Genomic DNA, 20177 nt, shown 5'->3' on the forward strand with positions numbered 1-20177 from the left:
GTGCAGTTATAACGTTGTACACAGCTGCCCCTCCTATAAATGTGCATTTCCAGAGATTTTATATCTGCCCAGGGCACCATGAACAAAGCCCACAGGTGACATGGCGCCTCTTCCCAGCAGGTGTCGTCCTAGTAAATTAACCCTATGTTTTCCTTGATAATATCCTTATTGTGGCACCCACGACAGAAATTCCATGACTTAAGCTGACTGCCAGTCCCATATCCAGGTAAGTGAAAGAATGGAGGAGTTAACTTAGTGGACAAATCTCCAGGTCAGAAACAGGGTAGGGGTGGCAGTGGGGTAAGGATCTAATTCATGTTCTCGGTTTGTGCGTTATAAAGTGGAATAGATGCAGTGCAGCTATATGGAAAGATGCATTTTCACACACCGTTATATGGTGGACCTGTTCTCCCCGACTTACCTTCACCTCCATTATATATGTCAGAGCATCAATAGACTCTCACAACGAAAAGGAGCTGCCATCTCTCTCCCATGGAGTAATGTTGCTGGTTGCTTCCCTCTCCATCAGTCCTTGATACAGTTGTTAAGCACATACTAAAAAATCCCCAGCCATATATTTTGATATTGAGTGACCACCAAATGCCCCTCACCACACATACCCCTCGTCCAGTAGATGGTCTTGTGAATTTGCACGTAAACGCTAGAGACCTCGACTGGGGCTAATCATTTTCCCAAGCTGAGAGAAATTGTATTTCCACTTGACTCATCCTTAAAGCAATCTCCCTGCTAAGCATATTGTTCCCATGGTGTGTTTAAGGGATTGGGAGCCCTGGTCAATGTTTGATGCAAGTCTGTATGTTAACGTTTTCTTTTCTAGTGCTGGTATGTCCAGCACTCTGAGGCTCATGGGATGTCCAGGTTGCAGGACAGTCTTCCATTGCTTGGACAGTAGAAGCCGAATTAAAAAAGGAAACTCCGCATGCCTGCCTAATTGTAGAGAACTCCTCACTAGGGACACTCCAGCTCACCAGAGATCAAGCCTTTTACTCATCGATATGAGGCTAGATGTCCGTCACAGAGCTTGCACACCTTTTTAGGTCTTGCTGAGCCAGCGCATGCGCTGCTCTGAGACATTTAGTAGGTGAGTTTTCAAAGTGCTACCCCACACTTTGGCTGGCCTAGCGCTTGCGTTCACTCGAGCGTGCACGCGCGCAGCTGCCATCTGCTCTCTGCTCTGTGATGCTGTCTCTCGCACTTGCGCTTCTCTCCCGCCTCCCTGTGTTGTGCTCACCCTCGTCTGCTTTGCCCCCACAACACTTATTTCTCGCCCATGAGCTCCCCCGTGCCAGCTCCATATTACTCTTTCTAGCTTGTGTGTTGATCTTCCTCCGTGCTCCACATTTCTCTCTGGTGTTGACTTCCCTGCCCTCTGTGTTGCTTCTGCACTGTAGTGCTCCTGCTTGCATCCCAATATTGCTTCCTCTCAACCCTGCTACAAAAAAATATACACAAAAAAGTGTTTGTCCAACTTTTTTATTTACCGATCCAACTCAGATCGGTAAATAAAAAGAAAAAAAACTGCTTTCATTAGGTGTGCGCATGTGTGTTGCATGCGCTCCTAAATGACGCCTCATAAGAGGGTTCTTTGTTTACTCTGTAGCCATGCTGCACTGCATTGGGGATACTATAAAGCATCGCTAAAAACCACTGACAGAGCCAATAGTTCCCAAAGGCAAAACCTGGTGTATTTGCCAATGTTTGTTTAATTTTGTGTCTCCGAATACAGAACAGTCTCCGCCTTTTGCTGAAATCTGTCCCCCTTACCTCCTTTTTAGGAAGATGCTTTAAAGTTTGCATTTTCCCTTTAACCATTACTGAATTTAACTGCTGAACTTAATTTCATAGCGCCTAGCGACCTTAGAGTATGTTCGTGCTCTATAAAACTCCAACATAACATTAACACGCCTTGCTGACAAAGCCTGTTTTATCGATTACAGAAAAAGCAAATTACAATACAAGAATATTCTATGCTTTTTCATCAGTGCCCACACCCCTTACAAGTCTAGTGAAACTTCATTTCACCGCCCTCGATGACGCAGCCTCAAAAAATGAGGAAAAAACGATCTTGACTTGGACACTTTCCAAGCCCAAAGAAAAAGCAATGCACTTTGCTCGATGCCTTCATTGACAAATGATTCGTGCCGGGGCACTGATGTAATCGGGCACTGAAAATCTTTGTGTGTCTCCTTTTGTTTCTGCTGTCACTTCTAAATGTATATTGTGAACCTCTGGACCTAGGAGGCCGATAAGACAATGAGGAAAGGTGGCTGTGCTTTGATTAGAGATTAATCGGGACAGTAGGTATTAACTGGTCGGAAAAACGTTACTTGGGCAACTGAGATTAGATGCAGCGCAACGAAAATAGAATGGTATGTTCAAAGGCTTATCAATGGACAAACACGGCCCGAGCTCCGGCATTTCCGGTTTTTAATGGCCTGCTAAGTTGAACGACCCATAACTTTGTCAGGCCTCAGTTCCTCCACCCAGTCATAAACTTACAGGAAAGAATACGTCCTCAGATTGTATTGCCTGAACGAAATGTTTATTCACAAATGCCTTATTGAAACATAACATGTAATGTCTAAGGGGTGCATAGGTCCTCCCCGTCTTTCTGCTTTCTCTAAAACCCACAATGTCTCCAGCTCTACCAACGCAACTGCCCCAGAAGGCCAGCGTTATGTATTTTTAATGGTGTTAATGCATTTTGTTCCACCACAAACACTGGCTGATGCCGATAGGCGTTCACTCCCTCATGTGTAGAAAAAAAACTCATGTTTTTGAACTGTCCCCCCTTTGTAGTTCTATTCACTTCTAATTCTACTCACTCAACACTGATAAATAAATGCCTCAGAGAATGTACTGCATGTTTCACCCCTTTCTCCCGCCTCTCCATCCCAAGCTCTTAGTGAGCCGCAGCCTTATCGTATAAAAAGTTAACTTTACTTGCATCACAGCGGTGAAAAAAGATGAGGCAGGTGGCAGGAAACCATTCTGCATTTGTTATTGAATAGTTGGCATGGGGAGGGTAAGCGCGAAGAATGTGCAGGAAAGTGTCCAGATGGCAGGTATATTAGTTTGGGTGGTGAAAAGGGGTGATAGTAAGAGCGTGGCAGGAGTAGTTGGCAGGACAATAGGTATACTTGTTCATGCACATACAAGGAGTCATGAGGGTGGTTGTGGCCATGTTGTGCATGGTTCTCCCAGGACTCCTCAACCCATGCACTGTGTTTCGGAGAAGTGGAAGAGGATCTGGGGTGGAAGGGCATATGTAACCTACAACTGTAGATCCTTTTGATAAAGGAGATTTTTTTTTTCTCTAGATTCTTCGTGACATCACAGACAACTCGAGATTTGCTCTTATCTCATGGACTCTAGTTGATATCTCTCACACCCCCTTGGTCAAAATAATTCCGTACTGACATTTACCCATCTATTATTCTCTGTCTTCTATCACATCAGTATATTTATACCTGAAATGTGTAGTTTCTTCCTAAACCCCTGACCTGTTCAGTGCTGTTTCTCTGGTCCTTAGTAGTCGCACCACCAATGTTTAGCGAATTTGACCTTCAGAATTGGCATCACACGGTCAAGTATGTAAAATCAAAACTTCATAGGAAACCAGAATGCTTTTTCTAAGCGGCCAGCATTCCACTTGAATGTGGGTTTAGGTGCAACTTGTATAATTTTATGAGGTGAAATTACACAAAATACAGCAAAATTATGCGTGATGCATCTTGCGCTCAAAAATGACCCGAATGGTGTGTTCAGGTAAAAATTCAACTTGAAAATCTAATTTCTAGTTGATTTTCAGTTGCTTGCAGTCAAAACATGGCTGCTAGCATTCAGATTTGTAGTTTGCTCTCAAAAATTACCCAAATGGTTCACTCACGTAAAAAATCTTCCTGAAAAGCTGCTCATGTTAAAAAATTAACTGAACTGTACATCTTGCGTTAAAATTTATCCCTGAAACTACGCGATGTGGCATAATCTGTGTATTTTTGTGGGAATGTTGTTGTTATTAAAAATTATGGCAATTACGATAGCCCAGGCCTAGTTTAAGGTCAAACGATAGGATATTAGATAGATGAATTCCCATGCTGTGGATCAATAGAGTTTGAACCACCATTTTGAACGACTCCATATGGGTTTGGTAAATTGCTACCCTTGCATCTCCCCAAAGATATCAAAATTATCAACGCAAATTTCCAAGACCAAAATTACATTAAGGGCCTCGTTTAAGGTATGGGGTAACTAGACAGGTACCAAAAACTGTCAGATGTTGTGTCCGTATAACCCTTTGTTTCCCCCTTCTCACTTAGGGGTCTGGGGAATTATGTGTTTATAAAAGCAGAGCCACTGTTTGGTTTGCCAGACAAACACACTCAATGTATGGTGCAACCAGAAGCATCAATTTAACTATTTTTAGCTTTTCTCAAGCCAGGGTTTGCCATGCGCTCTAGAGGAGCCCCAGACTAGAAAAAAACAATGAACTCGGAGAAAAAGGTAATTGCATCAGGGACACTGTGCTTTTATTTCCGAAAAGAAACACTTTTGGGGAGAGGGTGTGGTTGTTTTTGGAAAACCAAAAAGTGCTGACTGGCGTGTTACGCTGCCATGCAATAGAAGACTAACAGTCATACTTTTTTTTTTGTTGCAGCAGCTCCTATGTATGTATTTAAGTCATTTTTGGTTGCTACGAGATAGCTGCGACCTTCTTAAACAGCCCACCAAACCCCTCAACTAGCTGATACCCGTTTCCCCCCCTTGCTGTCTTCCAAAAGTCTTCCTCTGTTTTCTTGTTATTCTTGTTTTAGCAGTCGAAATAATAAACAGATTAGGTCTTCTTAAAGTTTCTTGTGTTTTTTCCACTGTTGACATGCGTGGAGCAGAATCCATGTTTCGTAAATAAAAGTCCTGCCCCCTGTTCTGACTCGACGTCTTCCTTTTGAAAGTTATGTTGGGGAGCTTGGTGAGGCTTGTGACAGGACCAGATCAGACCTCTCGTGCTCTCTCCAGTCTCGAGTTTAGTAAGACTTAGTGAATGAGATGACTTCAGAGGAAATGGGGTCACACAAACTAAATAAATGATGAAAAACGGTCAAAATAAACGTAAAATAGAACAAATTAAATCAATCCTGATTTAAATAGCAACACAATATAAACATGCACAGAAGGGATTAAGCAGCCAGCGTATCATCAGATAGTCAAGCAGTCTGACTTAACGGATTGCGCCCCTTGGGTTGGGGTGGCTTCCCTTCTACCCTCAGTGGCTGGTCAAACTGACCGATAAATGTCCGAGTGACACGAGGTCTGTGCTCGGGGGTAGCAACTTTGTCCCAGGAAAGTAGTTTGCTGCAAGACTAACAGATTACTCCCTGTCACCGAGGATACTGTAGTCCTGGCTTTTCGTTTTAACAACCTAGTGCATTTTTGGAGATGTAGTCATTGCTGCCTTCGCAGGTTTGAACACAAAGATCTGTCAAATGAAATCGTAATACAACAGCAATGCGTCCTTGAAGACATCAAGACAGAAGGGTTGGTTGTGACCACGGGTTGTGCATGTGCAGTGCTTAATTTGTAAGAGAATAAGTGCTGGACCCAAAGTTTTAAGTTCACATGCGCCGCTATCGAATGTCAGCTTGCAGAGTACCAAGGCGATGTTTCCACCTCACACCTTTATGAGCCACCCAAACACTTTCTGCCCCTTTAACTCAATCTTGCAGGTTATTTCTTATCCCTGATTTCTACCTTTCTCGTTGTTTTCCCCTCGTTCTCTTCCACCTTCTTTCCCCTTGTGTCATTTTCTGTCTCATGCCACGTGTCAAAGTCTAATGAGGGAAAAATAACTGCAGGTTCCCAAAAATAAGTGCTGGTGTGCCCCACCTCCAACCACCGGCTCAAATTAAGCACTAGTTGGTCTTTCCGGCCTGACCACCCACGTCCGTGTCGCTGTGCTGAGGATGCAGATTACAGAAATTGCAATCAGTCACAACTAAAGCGAGCAGATGAATCCCTACATCCGGGACAGACTGTTGCCAGCCCTGGCCTTTTCATTCCGCGAAGCGGTGCATTCTGGGGGTTGTCTTAAATTGGCTGAGTTGAACCAATTGCGCTAGCAGGCCCCATGCTGCTCTGTAAAAGGAAAGCCCAGGAGGGACAAAGTGGAGCCATCTGTTCACCCTGGGACTGGTGAGCGGGAAGGAATGTTGCCTCGGAGTGTGCGAGCAACTCGCCTGACGACTTCCGCAATCAATATCCAATTTGCTCTCTGTGTTAATCAGTTTGGCCACCTATAAAAGTTCTGTGTTACACCACTCTGCAGCATGTCTGGTTCTGACTTTTTCTTTACATTCTTCTACCCGGATTTTTAAGTTTCTCGTTCTAAATCTAGGACTAAAAGTACCAGAATGCAAAGGAAAGACCTGGGACATCTTTTCTTTTTTGAGATGCGGAGTGCACATACACACCACTTCCCAAGCACAACTAAGGCCAGCCTGGTTTTAAAATGATGATGTGTCGCTGCTTTCTCGTGGACACATAATGTACCAGAGTGGTAAGTTTGCGGTTTTGGAAGGACAGACGCGCCGAGCGGCTCCCACCCACACACAGTGTAGCCTGTGGTTAAGTCTAAAGGTATTGGTCATGTTTTCCGAACTCAGCCTTATTAGCAACGGTCTTTAAACTACAACTGACTGCAGGATGTGGCCAGCTGCATGGAAGAATTTTACTTTAAAATTCAACTTTATACTCAAAAGTATGAAGTCGCAAGCGTTATTAAAAAGAAATAAATATCTCCTCAACAGACAAAAAAAAAGCATTGGCATAGCCAATAGGTCTCGCCTTTGGGACCTTATAAGTGTTTAGCCATGCAACAGTTAATGTTGTTGCAGTAAGGATATTGTGCTGCATAACTAAATACTTCTAAGGTCCCAAAGGCGAGACATATTGGCTATGCCAATGCTTGTTTGTATTTTCAAAGGAACATTATTCTCCTGTGCAGTAGCAGCAAATGGCTTAGTATTAAGTCTGCACCCATACTATTAACATCATGTGTCCGGCAATTCCAGTAGATCAATTTGCATTTCTCTTGTGCAGGTTCCCCTTACCACCTTTTGAGTGACTGCAGGCTTTGCAACTAGTTTTTTTTTTACTCCTGAAGGTTTACTCAGTGGGCCTTTATTTTAGGGGTTTTTGCTCTGCGGAATCTCAATTATTTCATAACAGAACCAAAAATGCAGGTGAGGTCTTGAAAGAATGAAGCTTTTGTTTTTACAAGCCCTCTCACCTCTCCTTCCTCCTCTACCATGCCATAAATCCCTCAATTTCCTCCCCCTAAGGCTTGTTTGATCCAGACCAGTTGTTTTTTTAACCAAGAGAAATCTGTTTGAGCCTGGCCCAGTTACCAACCAGATATTCAGTTTCCGCCAAGTGAAACAGTGAGTTGTGGCTTATACCATGCTTCACCCTGTTTGACCTCTATGGTATAAACTAAAGCCTAAATTTATGAGTGAATGTTCTGATTTATTCATAGAGTCTAAATGCACTAAGTCAACTCTCAGGAGCCTAATGAAGTAAAAACCTGGACTTGGACGAGGTACCAACTAGTGAATGTAACACTGGCGGGAACTCTGAAGTATTCCTAGGTGAAAAGACAGAAAAAAGATCGAAACAGGATCCATGGTTACTGCTGTACCACTGATTGTAACATCCCCAGAAATTGAAGAAGAGTACTGACAGCTCCTTTAAACGCCTGTCTCAACGCAGCAGCAAGACTCCTAACCAGATCTAGGAAATTTGACCACAAATCGCCACACCTGAAGGAGCTCATCCAGCTACCCTATTAACCTAGAATCCACCTAAAGATGGTCTGCATCACTCATAAAGCTCTGCACCACAATACCCCCCAATACCTATCTCAAAAACCCACTTTTTCTGGAGTAAACAGACCCTCTAGGAGCTCCGACAATCTACTCCTGAAACCCTCTCAATTCAGCAAGAAATAAACTTCTGACAGAGCATTCTCTGGAGCGGCACCTAGAATATGGAACTCGTGACCTCAGTGCATCAGAAAAATCTCTTTGACACCACGATTCAAAAGGGACGCAAAATCATTCCAGATGAGCAAATTCCTCCCTTAATTCCACACATGCCTCACCATATGGTGCCTTACTTTCACACCAGCTTTTTCACTGACTTGCAAGGCACTGAACCAGTCTACTACTTCAGACTTGTTTCTACACCCCCCCCTTAATGACACCTTCGCCTCTGACTGACGTGTACTCAAGCTTTTCCCCACTGTTCTGAATAAATCACCTCCATTTTCGTTTCTGCTACCTTACGAACCTTGTAAAAAATATTTTGATACTTTCTCTGCTCTGTTTTTGCAAAATGTGTTATACTTACTTGCTTCTCTTTGTAAAGCACTCTGATACCCTAATCTGGGTCTTGTTAGCGATATAGAAAACTCAAAAAATAAATAAATACATTCACATTGAGTTGAGGAACTGACAACCAGGTCAGTTCACCTTGGGCATCAGATTGAAGTACAAGACTAGCAAGTCCTGTAGATAAAGAGGAGGGTCAGTGACTCCTCAGACCTAGCAGCCTCTGTGTTTTCCCTGTCTGATGTAGACACAGGCAAGATATTGAAGAGTCCACGTTGCTTGAAGATCTGTAAAGGTTTCTTTGTTTATCATAATGCCAAAATCTATTTGTGGACTGGCTCTACCCTCCAAATGTGCAGAGAGCAAGGGACTGAACTCAGGAGAACCACAAGTGCCCCATATTATTGGGTTTTGCTAGTTGCTACCATCTATGAGCACTGGTTTTACGGTATTCAATGCCCCCTCATAACACCTTCCTTAACACGCACTAATTTGGATGCTTTGGCTCTGTGATTGCCCTCGTATTGCTTACTCCTTTTGAGCTGACCGACTGTGATATTGAGCATGGGCCTATAAGCCCAGTATTTTGGCACCATCTTCAGATTATTTTTTCCGCTGTTGAGTTTGTAAAAGAATATTGAAGCTCTGTACTGATGAATTGTTAAAGCTGAAGAGAAGTAATATTGGTCACCTCAGTAAAGAAAGTGCATTGAATGAATGTTGATTTCCTTGAGGATTGGCAAAACTGAAATTGACTGTGGAACACACCTGGAAAGTAACATTATTCAATGAAATATGGGAACATGAGATTAGAAAACCATTGTAGTTGACTGTATGGTTCTGTTTTATTTATACTCTGTGAAGTGGACCATGTTCCTGTTTTTCACACTGGTTGACTCACAGTATACATAGTTGAGCATGAATGCTTTCAAATCTGAAATGTGAAATATATATATTATAGTCTTTATAGCAAGAAGGCCAGCTGTGTGAAGTTCAGATGGTAACGTCATAAGTAGCAAAGGTAGTTAAAATGAAAGGAGAAAACAACTGGCACTCTTCGTCAATCTGACTTTTTCAAGATTGTTGACAGGAGTAGATCGGAAAAAGAAATGTTAGAATCCATTGGATTCGTAGGCAAGATGTTGTGTGCTTCCTTTAGGGCCCACTTATGTTGCCTCTATTTTAGCTTGACTGCACGTTTTAGGCTGCTTTGCTTTCCATGTTTTTGTTATTGGTTCAGACTTTGTAGATTGGAATTTAGACACAGCATACATTCACATCTGCTGTTCTTTAAAAAGGCTGCTTGCAACATATACACCAAGACACGCCATTTGAAAACAGAAACAAGGCATTGTCGCAGAACAAAGGTGACAAGAGAGCTGCACCAGCTGTGATGTAGGACAGCCATTTATGCATGCCAGGTCTGGGGTTTGCCACTGATCCCAGAGATCTGTCATATAACACTTTGTTTACATAGTGAGGGTAGGCTGAGGCAGCAATATGATTCACCATGGTAGGGCTTTTTATTGTGTATAAGTTACTTGTAATGCTTCTCACTCTGTTCGGATGCATATGTGTTCTAGTTACAGCGCAGATGTCTTATAATAGAACACAATTGTTTCAATAAATATTGTAAACCGATCTTGTGTGTTTATCATGGAAATGAATGAGTGAGAAAACGACAGGTGGCGATATGTTTATACGGTACCCTGTGGGAACTAGACTGTTGTGTTCTGGGGTGCTAACCTACCCGTCACTCTGGGAAGTTTACGAGGGCAGGTAAAACACTGTGAGCTAGTCTGGATTGAGATTCATAGGTACTGATGTTGTATGGTGACTCAGTCCTTACGTGCTGATGTTCTGTGATCCCATAGCAAACACAACAAGATGATTGACTGGGTGCTGAAACTTTTCAACCATTCACTCTCAATCAAGAGATCTGGGGGTTAAACCATCGTACTTTTGCTCACTATGCAACCCTAGTTTGGACCCAGCCATAAGCAATTCAGTCTTGTCCCTGCTCCTCATATGAACAATCCAGCCCGAACTGCCAGGCTTCCTTGACCAGAAACAAGCAGCCTAGGACCGGTTTTGCCACTGGAGTCAAGCGAACTTGGCTTATATGGGGTGATACCTGAAACCGGTCCCAGGATGCTTGTTGCCAGTCCAGGGAGGGCCTGGTCTGACATTTCGGGCTGAACTGTTCCCATGGGGAGCAGAGTCAAGACTGATTTGCATATGGCTGGGTCTAAACTTGGAGTAGCATGGTGTGCAAAAAAAAAGGATGAATTGTGGCCCAAATTTATGTACAGGGGATGAATGTTGGACACTGGTTAGCATTCTGTCCATCATTTTTTTTTTGCATTTGTTGCCCTAAGTGGGAAGGGTATGCCCAAACGTGGGTCTCATGCTCACCATGCCACTGAAGTCTAACTTTGCCTGGCTGATGAAGGGTAATACCGTGAAACAGGTCCCAGGATGCTTGTTTCCAGTGCAGGGAGGACCTTGCCTGGCAGTTCGGGCTGGACTGTTCCCATGGGGAGCAGGGTCAAGACTGATTTGCATATGGCTGGATCTAAACTGTAATGGCATGGTGTTACAAACAAGATGATTTAAGGCCCACATCTCTATACTGGGGATACATGTTTGACATTTCCATCAATTGTTTTTCGCTTCTGTGATCCCAGGTATAGCTCGGTTTACAAAGAATCCCTGCAACATAGGTACACCCATATATAAAGGATTGCTGATGTGGTAGTCTCGTTACGCAGCAGTGCGAGGGAAAATGATAACCCACGGTATAAGGTGTAGGCAATGTAGTCCATAACTTTATGTACAGTGATTGAAACGAACTCCATATCTGCATTTATTCCATCTCTGCAACTAACAAACAACGGAAGAGACAGAGTTAGAGGAGGAGGGGGAATTAGCCCTGTCTAATCCTGAGATAAAAGTAGAGCCTCAAGTTAATCTTTTAGAAGTAGAGTCATAGGTACCCCAGAGGAAGATAGCAAGGATGAAGACATCTGGAAAAATGTGGAGATAGACTTTCCACAAGAGGCGGGTAGACTCTTATCCATCTAGACCATTCCTGCTGATGATCGCACAATATAGCATGCGATTGTGAAAAGGGCAGCAGATACCTATGCGGAGCAAGAGGCGGATTTATTTATTTTCTAAAGTGCACAAATAACCCAGAAAGAGATGTCCTAAGAGGAGTATGAGGAGATGGAGTCATATTCCCTTCAGAAACACTTCTGCCAATGCAGAAAAGCCAGTCCCTTCTAATGCCGCGATGCGTCATACAAGAAAATACAGTGCCCTTTAGAGAATTGGCATCCTTCAAGGCAGTAACACCTAGGTTGGAGGAAAAGTATAAAGCCTTAATGCAGGATTCATCCCTAGATGTTGCTGGCAATGCGAATAGACAAATGTGCACTGGCATAATCTTGAGAAAGCACGCCTGGCTTGAAATCCCTGAGTTTAAACATTAGTTCAGGGTTATAGTCATAAACACAACTTTTATAGGAGATAACTTATTGGATTGTACTGTTGAGAAGTCATTACAGAAAATAGTACAGGGCAATGAGACAGTAAGAGCTGTGGAAGCCCTGTAAATATTTTTTTCTTTAGATATATCTTTAGATGTTGGGTATCACTTTATTGCGGTACATCAACAACCGGCTGCTGAATGCGGGTTCACCACGTCAGTCTTGGACTACCTCCGGACGACAACAGAACTACTGAGGTCCTTTGGGTTTTCCATTAATGATTCCCTATTAGAAGCTTCTGTTCATTGGGGCGATCCTGGATACAGTGAAGTTCAGGGATTTCTCTCCACAGTGACAAGCTCCTTCCTGGATCCAGGTGGGGGTGGTTATGATTCTTCTTGAACCACCCCCCCCCCCCCAGCTTTGTGCATCTAGTTTGCCACTAATGCCAGGTAGCACATGCAAACCCTTTTATTTTAAAAGGGGTGTCCCGCCTACTCATGTTGTACCTGATGAACTCAATCTCTAGCCTCAGTCTGATCTCTATTTCCAATACCATTCAGCAACACCCTGGGCAGGAGAGTTGGAGAGTCTCTCGTCCTCCGTACGCAGCCGCAAGTAAGCTTGTAGCAGCTCCCAGATGTCTCTAGGTCCAGTCTGGATAGGCATCAGGTCCCAGTAGGCCAACAACTGAACCTGGTAAAATGCAGCGTCTTTAAACCAGTCCTCTCTGTGTGGAACTTGGCATTGGCCCCAGCACATCGCTTTACGTTGTTTGGCTTACAGCAGTAGCATGGCAGTTGGTCTTCTGCTACCTGCAGGCACTTACTTCATGTACCCCAGCAGCGCAATCATAGGAGTGCGTTCTATACACAATTCTAACATCCCATTTATTGCATCAAAAATGATTCCCCTGTATTGATTACTGTTCGGGCATATCCAGGCCCGGTATAGGAAGGTCGTGCCGGGGGGTCAGCATCACAGACCACCTGCATCGTCTATCAGACCTGGTCTGTTGAACCATTCAGGTGACCTGTACAGTCCGTGTAGAAATTTAAAATGGATAAGGTGAAGCCGATAGTTAGGGGACAGTGCTCCTGCCTGCGTGCAGCAGTAGGTCCACTGTTCCTGTGTGATCGATGTGTCAAGCAGAGCTTCTCATTCCTGCTGCTCTTTCAGGAAGCATATTGCTGCTGTGTGCTGCATGTCCGAGTATAACCGCTTGATAAGCCTGCGAGGGAGGAAGGGTTCTTCAGAAAGCGCTCTAGTGCATCGAACGTGGGTGGCACGGCTGGGAAGGAGACGAAGCACACATGCAGTGCAGCCCATAGCTGGTAGTAGGTCATTCTCTCAAATTTTTTCAGCTCCTCCCCCTCCGGCACCTGATGAGGTTCCATGAAGTTCCCCTCTGGGAACTCATCTCCCATTGTGGTCAGCCGGAGCCTCTTCCGTCTAGTGCAGGGCCCTGCCTCTGCTGAGAAAGGCAATGCAGGATGTCCGAGTAGTGGCACAGAGGGGATGTACAGCGCATCAAGCCGCGCTGTATGGCCATACCGTGCAGCCCACCGTGTCCACCCGGGAACGTGGTCGGGGCTGCGCTCTGTAAAAAAAAAAAAACATGTGCAGCGGATGTGGGGCTGCTTTATCATGTTCAGGCGCTGTATTCGCCATGAATTGCAGCGGAAATATCCAGAGAAATACGAGCTGCACCTGTGCACAGCAGTTCTAGAAATCCAAGCAAGGTGCTCCCAGTCCGCCCTGCTCAAAGGGGTAAGGTTAAGATTTCCCAGGAGCCTCTGGGTTGTTTCCCAGCCCATGACAGAACAGCCCATGACAGAAAGATCATGTTCGATCACAGTCTCGTCCTAAAGCTGATAAGTGGAAGGGGAAGATTGATAAATAAATAGAGGAATTTGGGCAAATTGACAATTTTTACTTTAGCCAGCCGACCCGTCCGGGATAATGGCAATCCCGACCAGCTCTTCAAACTTTTCTCCAGCCAGTCTATCGGCCATAGTTGGTGCTCCATTATTTCTCAATGTTATGGCTTAGACAGATTTTCAGATATTTCACTAGGCCCTCTGCCCAACAAACTGTGCCCAACAAAGCGGGTACTCTTGATTGGAATTTTTCCGTAACCTTCATTAGTGGGAACATTAAAGACTTTGCCTAGTTGATAAGTACTCCTGATAGGCCCCCGAATCTAAGGAACGCTCCGATCAGGGCGATCGAAATTATCAGCTGGGCGTTTAACATATAATGTGACATCGTCTGCGTCTAGGGACATGAGTATCACCCTACGGAAAAATGCCAGGCCTGGGTGAACATGGTGCTGCCGCAGGCGGGCCGCAAGGGGCTCCATGATCAAAACAAAAAGCAGGGGAGAGAGGGGACATTCCTGTCTCGTGTCACGGTAGACTGGGATTGGAAGGGATATCACCCCATTATCCCTGATCATTGCGGTAGGGCTGGAATATAAGAGCGCGATTAATTTATTGAATTTGGTGCTAAGCCCTAAGCGAGCCAGAAGCCACTCAAGAGAATCGAATGCTTTGGTGGCTTCTAAGAAAATCACTGCCTCCTGCAGCGCCTGGTCCACCTGCGTTGTGGTGAAGAGTGTGCGTAGGTTATGCACTGTGGCCCTGCCAGGGACGAAGCTGAATTGATCTGGTTGAAGCACAAGAGTAGACAGAGGTATAAGCTTTGCCAGGATTTTGTTGTCAAGATTAATAATGGACAGCAGCCTACAGAAATCACACCTCTGGGTATCTTTATCCGGCTTTAAGATCGTAATGAGTGCCTCTCGTAGTGCTGGAGGAAGCATCCCTTATTCCAGTGATTCGTCATACATATACACGAGGTGCGGGGCTAATAATGATGCGTATTCCTTGTAAAACTTGTAAAATGCTGCCGATAAGCCATCTCGGCCCGGGGTCTTAACTCCCGGCAAAGCTCGAATAATCCTTACCACCACCACCATGAAATGCTCGTCCAGATAGGACCGGTGTCTGCCTTCCAACCACAACAGCTGTATGGCGTTTAAAAATTCTTAAAGTTTAGGAGGGGACATCTCCTGGTTCACTCTGTATAAGGAGGAGTAAAAGGACCCCATTTCTGACTGGTCGGCCGCCTGACCCACTGCCAGCTCGTACTCGGAAGTGCATAGTTCTTAAATATAGTTGCTTGCCCACGGCTTCCTAAGGCGGCCCGCCACTATCTAACCCGAATAGTCTCCTCTCCGTTTCTCCGAGCACTAGTCTCCCAGCCAAGATCGTGAGTTTCCTCGCAGGGCTGCCTCCTCGAAATTGCCAATTTTCTCTCTGACATAGCTTAGTATCTCATCATTTTTAGTGGTAAAGAAGTCCCGTTATAAGGTTTTTGTATCTCCTCTTCAATTTGCTTGAGACCTTCTCGCAGCGGGCACAGAACACCTGCCTGCTTAGCGATGCATTTCCCCCATATGACAGTCTTGAACACTTCCCATAAAGTCAAGGGAGACTCGGCTGTATCCTCATTAAGCACAAAATATTTTATAATTGCCTCTCTAATGGATTCCCGAAATGCCTGGTCACGTAAAGCTCCAGGCGGGAGCCGCCAGCTAAACGCCCTGCTCGTATACTCCGGTATGTCCAGTTCGACCAGCACCAGAGAGTGATCATAGAGGGTCGTGGGCAAGTGCGCCACCGCAGTGACCCAAGTCATCGCATCGCGGTGCGGTCCGCTAATAGTCCATTATCGACCAGGGCGGACCATCCGCGAACACACAGGTGCCCTGCTCACTGTTGGCATTTCTACTCTGCCAGATGCCAACTAGATGATTGTCAGCCATAATAGTACGCAGTTATGCTGCCACTCTGGGTTGGGGTGACGGGTGTCACCTGATCTACACTAGCACTACTAGCTGATCTAGCACTACATTGTAGCCCCCCCACCCACTCGGATCGTGCCCGGACCAAGATTGTCAGCAAGTCTACAGATCTCTGCAAATAAATCTGAAGTGTCTATATTAGAGCCATATATTTAAATTAGCTGGATGGGGTGTCCCCACCCAAACATGCCCGCTAACATCGTGTACCTCCCCCGTGTGTCACATAGAACAAAGTGCATACGCCAAGGTAGTCCCTTTCTAATAAGTATGGCCACCCGTGCATAGATTGAGTAGTGTGCTTCATACTTTTTTCCTATCCACCCGCGCACAAGCTCTCACAAGTATGTCCTGTTAAGTACAGTTTTTGCAGAAAAGCAGATGTCTGCCCCACAGCGATCTAGGTGTGCAGCAACCATTATCACTTTGCGCCCATCATTCAGGCCTCGGACTTTCCATGTGATGAACTTTAGTTGGGTAATATCATTTCTCCATACATCCAGTCATTCAGCATCAGACACTTTCCTGCACTCGTCGGTACCCCCTGAGGGGCAGCTGATGAAGAGGAGGCCGGTGGGATAAAAGAGGAAGGGAAGGAAGAAGGGACTACAAAACCATAAGTCAACATCCAAAACACCCCAAAAAAGGCCCACCCCACATCCGCTCCAGCCCCCCAAACAGCTGAATAGTAGCCCCCTGACCCCAGCATTGCCTTCTAAGGCCTTTAACCAAATATAAAGTTGAAAATATCCCTCAGGGGGAACCACTAGGTGCCCAGCTTGTCCCAGCTAGAAATAGCTGGGTGGCTCGACAGTGTGTGGGCAGTTAAGCAGATACGCCTTACTGTCAATTAGGCAGGCATCAACACATAGTACATGACAAACAAATTAAAGGAGAGGGTATTTGTGTCCCTGCGGGTCAGCCATTACTCTCATGTGGAGGCAGGCCCCAGCAGCATTCTGCGGAGCCACATCGCTTAGCATGGTCAGTCACTGTCACTGTTACTGATGCGGCCCTTCTCCTCTGAGCCTTTTCCCGATCGCGGAGTCTGATTTGCCTGGCAAAGGTCACATATGAATCTAGCTGCAGCCTTCGTGTCCGTGACGTACGAGGTCTTTCTAGCATTGAATATGTTCACAAGGTGCCTCCTTTCCGCTGTACGGCGGTTCGTTCACGGCGCTTCACATCTCGGAGGGGATGGATACATCACAATCCCTGCGGTAACACCTTCCAGGTTCCCCTCCTTCTGACAAAGCCACGCCACAGTAACTCCAGCTCTGACCAAGCAATGCCTCCACTCTAGGGCCACAGGGCCGGTCGGCAGATCGGTGTCTGCTCTCAAGCGTTGTTTGGGCACTTAGCTTCTCATGATCGGCATCATTCGGGCCCCCATCAGCTTCTAGATGACCCCGCTCTGCTATATTATGTCGATGCCGGCATAATGTACCGGATAATTAACGTATTTCCAGTCCTGCCTCCAGAGCCTCACCTAATGGTGGAAATATTGCAGCCGGCCTCTCTAGCGACCCCCAGCACATGCAAACCTTTCAGTGGAACTTATTGTTCCAGTGAGCCCAGCAACGAGTCTGCCTTTCAGGCACTATCCAGATCTCGGAGAAGGGAGCTCAAAATCTAGGTTGTATGACGGAACAACGCTGTGAAATACTCCACATAATTGAACCAGGCATTTTTAACTCCACATTCTTTTTAGAATTCATATGCTTTTACAACGTATACCTTTATCTATACTTCCTTGTGTGGTTATTGAGCTACAGCAGTTGACTGAGTATTGATTTGCTGCCTGAAGCGGTGGCTGTTACTCTTGCAGCCAGACCTCCCACTACAAAATCAATTTGGTGAGGCCCCTGGGACAAATTTACAAGTTGGTGCAGTGCTCGACATACCTCTTACATGCAATGCTGTTGGATATGTGTTTGTTTTGTCCATGGCACAAAAACACCCTTCCTGCGTGTGCTGGATCATACTTTCTTGTTCATATTACCTGTTTGATAAGGTTCATTAAAGTTTTGACGCTTATTTCCTCCCATGCCATTTGTGATGTCATAGTGGAAGCTTTGTCTTGACATCTCTCATGTATTTGTCCTTCGAGCCGATACATAACTGCGTCTCATAACCTTGAAGACTGCCTTCCTAATAATGATTAGGTCAGCTTGTTCATAAGTGAACTACAAGCACGTTCAGTGAAACCTCCCTTCGTCGTGTTATTCCCAGATTGCTGTTGTAGACTCTGAAGGACATCTTACCATAATTTGTGACTCTGTCCCACTTCATGCATTCCACCATCGTACCTAGGTATTTTGCTTTCCCTTAACCCTTGAAAGAAGGGGAGAGACTCCATGGGTTGGACCCCAAAAGGGCTCTAAGCTTTTACATAGATTATACCAAGGACTAAGTAGATGGTCAGCTTCTTGTGGGGTTCTCCTGAACAAAGAAAAGAAGACTGGACAGAAGAGGAAAACTGTACAGAAGAGGATCTTGTGAGGTGGATTATCCCCTGTTTTAAGATGTGCTACGCACTGACCAAAAATCAGTCCCTAGAAGGCCTGAGAGCTCATTCCACCAGAGCTGCAACCACTGCATTATGGCACGGAGGGCCTGTTCTTGAAATCTGTCGACAGGAAATAAGGCACAACAACATTGCCAATTTAGCTGACAGTTGTTTACGTGACAAGAACCTGTTTGGCTGCCAGGATAAAAACAAGTTGAGGACCTGATTCACATCCCAGAGCGCTGAATAACGTGGTTCCAGGGGCAAGGACAAACAAATGCCCCGTAGAAGCTTGCAGACCAGAGGATGTTCGCCAGCAGGCGAATTATCCAGGGATAAATGTCCACCGAAATGGCCGAACGAAAAGTATTGATGGGCCTGTATGCCAACCCTTTAGACACCAAATGGGCCAGGAAATTGAGGATGTAAACTACAACAGCTTCCATGGGATTGACACCCCTCCGCATACACCAACGTGACCAACTGCCCCAAACGGATCTGTACCGCTTGACTGTACTGTCTGCCCAAGCTCGCGACATGAGTTCCTCAGCTTTTGCTGAAAGGCCAAGGATTTCCCAGCAATACCGGTAATCCTCCACGCAACCAGTCGCAACGAGTTCTGCAGAACCAGCGGATGGGCTAGTCCGTCGGGACTGAGAAGAAGATTCGGAAAGTTCCAGAAGAACCGGAAACCACACTTGAGACCTCCAAAGAGGGGACAAGAAAACAATCTCCACCCCTTGCCTCCGGACTTGGGCTGTCACCCGGGTGATCATCGCAAAGGGGGGAAACACATACCCCTCCTCGCGGCTCCAATCCTTTAGGAACGCGTCCATAGCTTCCGCCAAGGGATCCGGCCTCCAGCTGAAGAACCTGGGAAGCTGGGAGTCTTGCTGACAAGGAAAGAGGTCTACTGAAAATGGACCCCACAATTCGACCAGTATCTGAAAAACATTTGTGTCCAGTTTCCACATGCTGGAGTCCCTGAAATTGCTGGACTAGAAATCTGCAACCAGATTCTCCCTCCCTGGGAGGTACTCTGCTGTCACCGACACGTGGTGGTCTAGTCAGAATTGCCAAAAGCTTGCTGCGACGTCGGAGAGAGCCTTGGACCTCGGCCCACCCAGGTGGTTGATGTAACGGACCGCGGAAACATTGTCCATTTTCAGAAGGACTGAGGACTGTATGGAGTCTCTAGTCCAACAACGCACCGCGAATGAACCCGCCATGAGTTCCAGACAATTGATATGTAACCTGCGCTCGTCTGAAGACCACAACCCTCCTGTAGAGAAATCGCCACACCGGGCCCCCCAGCCCAAGGTGCTGGCATCCGATTCGATGACTAAATCAAGAGCAGAACCGAAAATAGCCCGACCGTTCCAGGCCTCCATGTGCTGAAGCCACCATAGGATCTCCTCCCGGTCTTCCTCTGAAAGGGTCACTTTGTGAGAGTAGGGACGACCTCTAAGGAGGTGTAACGCCTTGAGACGCTGTAAAGCCTGATAGTGCAGGGGCCCGGGGAAAATCGCTTGAAAAGAGGCTGAGAGCAAGCCCACTATGCGTGTGAGGTCTCGGAGAGAAATTTGATGCCTGGAGAGCGTACACCAAAGCTCGTGACGTATCTTCGTAGTCCTCCGCGAGGGAAGCCTTAGAGTGGAGGACCTTGAGTCAATCACGAAGCCTAGAAACGTGATGCTCTGAGAGGGAGAGAGCACTGATTTCGACCTGTTGATTACAAAACTAAGACTCTGGAGCAGGTCCACCGCTAGTGGTCCAGATGAAGAAGAAGCTGCTGGGGACAAGCATCCATGAGGAGGAGATCGTCAAGGTAGACAATCATCCGCCCTCCACGAGTTTGCAGCCATTCAACTACCAGCTTGAGGACCTTGGTAAAGCATCAAGAGGCC

The 20177-nt window shown here is 45.8% G+C and overlaps 1 protein-coding gene across 3 annotated transcripts in view; it reads left to right on the forward strand.

Moving 5' to 3' along the window:
* Positions 1-20177, forward strand: part of LOC146796212 (uncharacterized) — a 403367-nt gene that overhangs the window by 239155 nt on the left and 144035 nt on the right. The gene's annotated exons all lie outside the window — the stretch shown is intronic.

This window comes from Triturus cristatus, chromosome 10 (assembly GCF_964204655.1).
Source record: "Triturus cristatus chromosome 10, aTriCri1.1, whole genome shotgun sequence".
NCBI classification, from domain to species: domain Eukaryota; kingdom Metazoa; phylum Chordata; class Amphibia; order Caudata; family Salamandridae; genus Triturus; species Triturus cristatus.